General features: G+C 49.1%; 1 pseudogene; it reads left to right on the top strand.

Annotated features, from left to right (window-relative positions):
• The first annotated feature begins 5,918 nt into the window (after positions 1 to 5,918).
• Positions 5,919 to 6,447, top strand: LOC107535828 (ubiquitin-conjugating enzyme E2 C pseudogene; annotated as a pseudogene).
• Positions 6,448 to 7,671: the final 1,224 nt, after the last annotated feature.

The following is a 7,671-nucleotide window of genomic DNA, read 5'->3' as shown; positions in this document are numbered from 1 at the left end:
TCAAGCAGGAAGGCGAGCAGGACTTCAAGCAGGAAGGCTCGCACAACATGAGCCCAGATGATTCTGAGAGTAAGTTTATTAAGCTGGGGACAGTGAAACAGGATGGGCTTAGGATAGAAGCAACAGGAGAGAGACTAGGCCAGGCTGCACTGGTTCACCGGAAATTCAGAGAAAAGGGGACCTTGGAAAGAGGTTTGAGGGGGCCATCTGGGGACGAGCTGCTGCTGCCCATTGCTCCCCTAGTTGCAAGTCTCCTGGGGACCTTTAGAGTTCAGGAGATGCATGCCTGAAAGGGAAGAAAGGTGTTGGGCATGCTCCTGGGTCCTTTGTCCTGAGACTTTTAAAGGCTGGGAGTTTAGGGGAGGTCTTAGGGAAGGATCTCAGTAGACTATTCATCAGCTTTATGAAATTTATGCCCTTAACTTCATCTGTCCTTGGTTGTGGTTGGCACAGATGGCACTAATTGGATTTCTGCTGTCTGTTTCCCTGAGGAGGGTGATTTAAGCTATTTACTCCGTGTTTTGGGAGAAGTGTAAACCATTTATTCTTTTTTTAAAAAATTCTCACCTGAGGATGTTTTTATTGATTTCAGAGAGAGGAAGGGGATGGGGGTGGGGAAAGTGGAGAGAGAAACATCAATCAGTTGCCTCTCATATGCGGTTTGACCAGGGATTGAACCTGCAGCCTAGGTATGTGCCCTGACCGGAAATCGAACCCACAACCTGTGTTGGCGTTCGGAACTATGCTCCAACCAACTGTGCCACCGGCCAGTGTTGAAAGACACTTAAGAAGGGAAGACAAGATTTTGCAGTTTACTAGATGGCCGTAGAGTGCTTGGTGGTTAACAATCTGTCTCAGGTTCCCTATTCCACTTGTCCCGGCTTACTAACCAGCCTGTCTCACAGGGGCCCGGAAGCCAGAGGAGAGCTTTTGTCAGTGGGTACTGAGATTGTTCAAATCGATGCTAAGGCGACTGCAGAAGACGTGGCAGGACGTGCTGGCCTGGGTGCAAGAGAAGTTGGCCCGCTTTCTCAGTGCAGTGAAGTCCATCTGGAGTCAGATTGAGAAATTCTGCAGCGATGCGATACAGAGCCTCTTGAGTTTCTTTGGGGCCTAAGAAGTCCCATGAAGTCCCGGAGGAGCTCAGCCACTCCTACCAGCTCTTTGATCCCTCCCTTCTTGGAAAGAATCTTCTGAAGTAGCTTTTGGCCTCCTGCTCACCCTAGACCTGTTCTTGGCCACCTCCCTCACTCCCTGTCCACATCCCCTCCAACCTGCCTGCCCTGGTTTTCTTCTGCGGGTCTGACCTGTCGCTCTTGCTTTGGCATTTTAATAAAAGTTGATTGAAACGAACTGAGTGCCTGTGGGAATGGGCAGCAGGGGGCTCAGTGGTTACAGGGAGGGGCTGCACATAGATGGTTCTAGGCTGGGATCTGGCTCTAGTCAGCAAGAAGCCACCTGACCTCTCTGTAAATAGGGCTCTGGTCACACTGGCCATGGACTTACGATGAGGACATGAAGATTTCAGCCTGTGTAATGCTTACACATAGTAAGTGCTCAGTAGTTGCCCACTCCTGGGCAGCAAGGAGCTCAGGCCCGAGGGATTTTGGCCCCCTTTCCTTTTGCTGACCCCCTTCTTTGGGTCTTCATTGCTGGAACTGGACTGGGCCTCTGAAACTCCTTCATCTTTCTCCCAAGATCAAAGGCCTAGGGACTGGGACAGTGGTGGTGGTGGTAGGGGGCATGGAGGGGGTGGGGGATGGGTAGAGTGCATTCCTACACAAGCCTGGAAGGAAGGCAGAGTTGGGAGGGGCAGCCTTCTGATCTTTGGGCTGGTGGCCTCACCTGGCACTGCAAATGCAGAAATTGGGGAGGGCCTGGGGCGAGGCTGAAGGGGACAGCACTGCTCACCATCTGTGAGGCCAAATGCCCCCCACCCCTGAACCCTGACTTCCTGCTTCAGGCAGATGTACAAAGACCAGCTTTGCATTCGGGGCTGATTGGCAGCAAATAGCAGCTGCTGAGATGCAGATGAAGGTGGGGCTTTGACCTGAAGAACAGAGCGGGGAGGAAGGGGAGGAACTGGGCGTGGTGAGGAGGAAACACACGGCGGCAGGATGTGGGGAGGGGGTTGGGTGCTAGGAGACCTGAAGAATGGGGACAGTTCTGTGGGCCAGGATCCTGCACCCTCATCTGCCAGCGTCTTCAGACCCTCTTGGATGGTAGGAATGAAATCTTGATTCCTAGAAGCACCGCCCCCTAAGGTCCAGCTGTCAATCCTGCAAGAGGAGGAAATGGCTGGACCCTGCCCCTGCCAGTAACTTCTTGGTGGCCCTTGGAATCCTGAGGGACCCGGCCCCAGCAGGGAAGAGGGCTAGTGGAAAGGATCTTCCTTACCCTTGGCCCTGGCCCCTTGCTTCCTGAGAAAGAAGGCAGCCCAATCTGAGAGCTCCTTTTAGCAGAGCCCCACTCATGCCCACACCTCTCTCCTTCACTTCCAGGGGATCCCTCTGACCTGCCTTTACACTCAAAGGCCCATCTCTGGCCTGAGCTCCCCAGCTCAGAAGGGCCTCCGGCTGCAGGTCCTGACCAGCCTTCGCTTACCCTTGGCCACATCCTCACCTCACCTCCCAGGCACCATTTTTGTTCTTTCAAACCCTGTCCCTGCATTTCCCAAGTGACCCTGTGTCAAACCTCCACTGACCTCTCCTCATGCCCTCCCAGTTAATTCTTCTAAGAGAGAATACGGTACCCCTGTGCTGAAGTCACCAGGAGCTTTGTGGCACCACCGATCCCCTGAGATCACCTCCTAGCTCATCTCCCAGTTGTGCCTCTTTTAAGCTATTTCAGTCCAGTAGCCAATGCCTAAATGATTTCATTATTAAAAAATGAAATTACTCCCTGCCTAAAAATCTCCTGCTTCCCACTGTGAATGAAGCCCAACCCTGGCTTGTAAGGCCCTGTCTGCATCATTAGGTCCCTGCAGATTCCCCTCCTGGACAACATTCTTTAGCTGCCTGCCACCCTCTTTTCTCAGGGCCTTTGCACATGCTGTTTCCTCTGTCTGGGATGCCCTTTTCCACTCTCCTAAGGCTGCCTCTCCCCTCTATTGCAGGCCTTGTGCCCCTCAATAGCCCGCACAGCCCCTGGCACATAGTAGGTGCTCAAGAAATAATAAGCTTTCAATGCTGTGGGTTCTCCCAGCTCCTCTCAGTCTCTTAGTTGACCAACCCTTCCTCTTTGAAAAATTTCTCCCTGGGGTTTTCCATGCGGTGAATTTGTTGTGTGACATCCGGTGAGTCTCTGTATCCTAACCTCCCTCCCAACACCCAAAGTAATGACCTTTTCTACACTCCAGAGCTTTCCCACCCTCTCTCTCAGTCCCTTGAGCCCTGGTGAATAAGTTCTCTAACTTTCCACAAAAATTGGTTAAAGAGCAGTTATGTGTCAAATGGGGTGGAGGGGTCACAGGAACTCAGACACAGGATTTTGTGGGTGAAAATCCACAGGCTACAGCAGGAAGTTTTGATGTGCTCTGGAGTTGTGGTGGGATGTTTTCCTCTCCTGTATTTTTATTAGAAGTCACATGATTTAAACTCTTTCCTCTCCCATCTATTTTCATCTTTGTTACAAAAAATACACAAAACAAGCCACCCAAAAAACTTACCAGAGAATTTTTTCCTGTACAGGCCCTGGCCTCCCAATACACCAAGGTTGCTGGTTCAATCCCCGGGCAGGGCACACACAAGAAATAACCAATGAGTGCCTAAACAAGTGGCACAACAAAAATCAATGTCTCCCTCTCTCCTTTCCTCTCTCTAAATCAATAAAAAAAGAATATTTTAAAATAAAATAAAAATAGAAATTTCCTGCCTCAAGAAGGCATAGTACCATCATTTTCAGTGTATTTTCAAGATCAGGCACTGAGGCAGTGGGAGATGTTCTTGCCGCAACCTGCGCAGGGAAGTGGGGGATCCTAAGAAGGAGCGATGGGAGATTAAGAAATACACAGAGACATAGAAGACAGTTAAAGCTGGGGCCAGGTGGGACACTGCCCTCGGATGGAGAGACAGCGACCCCAAGCAAGCCCAGTGTCTTTATTATATACATTAAGGTAACAATTCTCCAAGGAAACTGCGGGTAGCTGAGAGGGACAAAAACAATCCCTTGGCAAGCTTTCTCAGAACATACTGCTTCGCTGCACCCAGAACAACATCTTGGGGGGTTCCCACTGTACCTGGAAGCTGGCACCTGCCTGTTGTTCGGCTGGTCACATCTCCCAGCCTTTGGCAGGGCGTGCTGCACGCAAGCATAGCTCTGCTAAGCCAGCCTGCCGGCCTACACAATGGGCATGGGAGCCTGTCCCCAGGCCTGGCTCTGCCTCTGCCCGGACAAGGTCCCTCAGGGCCTCCAGGGCACAGCCTTGCTCCTGCCTGAGTCTCGGCCAGCCTCCAGGTTCAGCTGCTCTCCACATGTTCTAATTTAGAAAAAGAAATAGAAAAGATTTTAAGAAATGTAATAATTCAGCTCTGGAAAACAGGAAAATGGCTCCATAAAACCACGTGGTTGCCGACATCGTGGTCATGTTCTTAGTTATTGGAATGCTCGAGCAGGTTTCATTCAAGGGGCCTGTAGTTTGTCCTGGTTTATGATCACATTTTAAAAATAATACATTAGCTTGTGTAATATGTATTATTCATTTGTGTATCCTAATCAGTTGTAGAGATAGGTAATGTTTCATTGTTTAAAGTTTTACCTGTACCTAAGTAACTTATGTGGAAATACATCAATGTGTAATCTGTGTTACAAACAATAGAAGACTAGCTCATAGTGTGCTGGTAGGATTTCCATAGGTAATAACTTTGAATTGATAATGCTAACCGTACGATTTGAGAATTTATCTTTGACTGTATTGCCATTTGAAGTGATTTCTATTGATCCTACCAGCATTTATATTTCTTTCTTTAAAAAAAATTTTTCCAAAGAAAACATTTCAAAATTATATTACTTGAATGCTGTTGTTATATATGAATATAGAACTATCCCTGGAAGGCATGCAATGTAATATCAACACTGAGAAGAGCAAATTGGTTCCAATTTGAGCAACAAAGGGGTTCATGGGTAGCGGCTGCCTGGCTGTGTAGAGAAGGGTCACCAGGCTCACTCTGGTCTCAGCAAGGAAATCCCTTCATCTGTTGCTTGCCATGGGTGCTGGAGAGGAAGGCCAGAGGAAGAGTATTGCATGCGATATTCTTAATCTAATCAGACCTTTCACTTTGAAGATGAGGAATCTTTTGTGATGCCACAAAAGCCATGTTCCTTACCATGTTAGTTATTAGTCTCCAGTCAGCATCTAAGGCAAATATAAAGCCATTGTAACATTTTGGATGTTTTTTGAGGCTATTTCTTGCTTCTTTCAATCTCTGTTATTCATACAGGACTTCATTTTGTTTTCTTCTCTGGCATTATCATTGTTAGTGAATTGAATTCCTCTTTTCATCTTTAGTTCTTTCTACATTATGCCTTTAATTTTTTTGCCTTAGACCAGAGGTTTTCAATCGTTTTCGTCTATTGGCACACATAATTACTAAAATTCTGCAGCACACCAAACCATGTATTTTTTGCCAACCTGACAAACAATAGGTATAATATTGATTCATTCACATCAGATGACTATTGTGTTGGGTGCCATTCCTCTATTTGACACTCTAAGGGAAAAGAGACCTATCCCATGGCTAAATAGTCAGGTAGTGCATGTTTTAAAAATTCTTGCCCAGCTGGGCGTGGCTCAGCGGTTGAGTATTGACCTAGGATCTAGGAGATCGAAGTTTGACTCCCGGTCAGGGCACATACAAGAAGCAACCAATGAGTTACAGTCTTGTTCTCTGAGCTCCTGTGTCGCTGCCAGCACTGCCCTGATGGCCTCCCAGAACCGCGACCCAGCCGCCACCAGCATCGTGGCAGCTGGTTAAGGAGCCAAACCCAGTGGGGGCGACACCCGGGGGCCCTTGGGCAAGAGGTTACACCAGCTGATGACCCTCATGTCTGGCGACAAAGGAATTTCTGCCTTCCCGGAATCAGACCTTTTGAAATGGGTGGGGACCATCCATGGAGCAGCTGGCACAGTGTGCGAAGACCTGAGGTATAAGCCCTCCCTAGGGTTCCCCAGTGCCTACCCATACAAGGCACCCACGGGGAGACCCCTCACGCCCTGCTACCACCCCAGCGTAGACACCCAGGGTAACATCTGCCTGGACTTCCGAAAGGACAAGTGGCCTGCCCTATATGATGTCAGGACCATCCTGCTCTCCATCCAGAGCCTGCTAGGAGGACCCAACATCGATAGCCCGTTGAACACAGGCTGCGGAGCTCTGGAAAAACCCCGCAGCCTTCAAGAAGCACCTACGAGAAGCCTACGCGAAGCGGGTCTCCAGCCAAGAGCCCTGACCCCGGCTGTCCAGCCTCTCTCCTGTGCTGTCTACATTTTTTCCTTAAATGGTCTGTTCTTGCCTTGATTTCTGTATAGGGCTCTGTATCTTCGGCTGTGGTGTCATGTTTGTTTTGTTTCTGTTTTTTAAGTTAAGCCTGGCTGAGCCCCTGTAATGAATATATTAAATGCAAAAAAAAAAAAAAAAAGAATAAACCAATGAATGAATAAATAAGTGGAACAACCAATCGATGTTTCTCTCTCTCTCTCTGGCTGGTGTGGCTCAGATGGTCGGAGTATCATCCCATACACCAAAGGATGGTGGGTTTGACTCCTGGTCAGGGCACATATCTGGGTTGTGCGTTCGATCCCCAGTCAAGGTGTGGGCAGGAGGCAACCAATCAATGTTTCTGTCTCCCATCCATGTTTCTCTCTCTCCTTCCTTCCTCTCTCCATAAAATATCAATTAAAAAAAAAAAAGTGTCCAGGAGGGGGAGGCAGTCCAAGAATGCCTGATGGGTAGGAAAAAACGTGGGGCACACAGACAACCCAGCTTTGGGTTTAGAGGACTGAGTGGTTAGGGTTCCCCCGCTGACAACCTAATTTGGCTGCAGGCAGGTTTCATTTCACATGCTAGTGTTTCCCATTTCAATTAGTTACCAACATTCCAAAAGAGTTTCCCATAATCATCCAGAATCTGGGATTTTCAATTTTATTCAATTTTAACTAATTTAAACAGCCACATATGGCTAGAGGATACTGTATCGGACAGCAGAGAGGAGAGAAATCCCAGGGTGAGATTCCTTGGCCCTACCCATGGTTGGTTGTGACAGATGGCCACCCCCCTCACACACACCCCACTCTGGCCTTTCTGGGGTGGAGGGGACTCTCCCCAGACCTGCTCCCATCCAGTCTTCCCTTGAAGGTACTGGGGGTGGGGGTGGGGAGAAAGACACCACAGTGTGACAGTGGGGAAGGTAGCAGATGGCATTGGAATGAATGTAAAAAGAGGGACCACTTTCAGGAAGGCTGTTTAGGGCAGGCCTCTGTGGTGGCCACGCGGAGACGCTGGCATTGTGGAATACACTCTTGAGGCCAGGAAGATAGGCTTCTGGGGAAAGGAGGAGCTAGTGCAGGGTTAACTGGAGCCAGAGGGTGGTGAGGTGGGCCGGGACAGAGGTGGATGGGCAGGGAACTCCCCTGTAGGCCTTGGCTGCGGAGGCCAGGAGCCCGAGCGAAGCTAG

The sequence above is a fragment of the Miniopterus natalensis genome, chromosome 3 (genome assembly GCF_054644295.1).
Source record: "Miniopterus natalensis isolate mMinNat1 chromosome 3, mMinNat1.hap1, whole genome shotgun sequence".
Lineage (NCBI taxonomy): Eukaryota > Metazoa > Chordata > Mammalia > Chiroptera > Miniopteridae > Miniopterus > Miniopterus natalensis.
The sequence above is the reverse complement of the archived record's forward strand: the minus strand, read 5'-3'. Positions and strand labels throughout refer to the sequence as shown.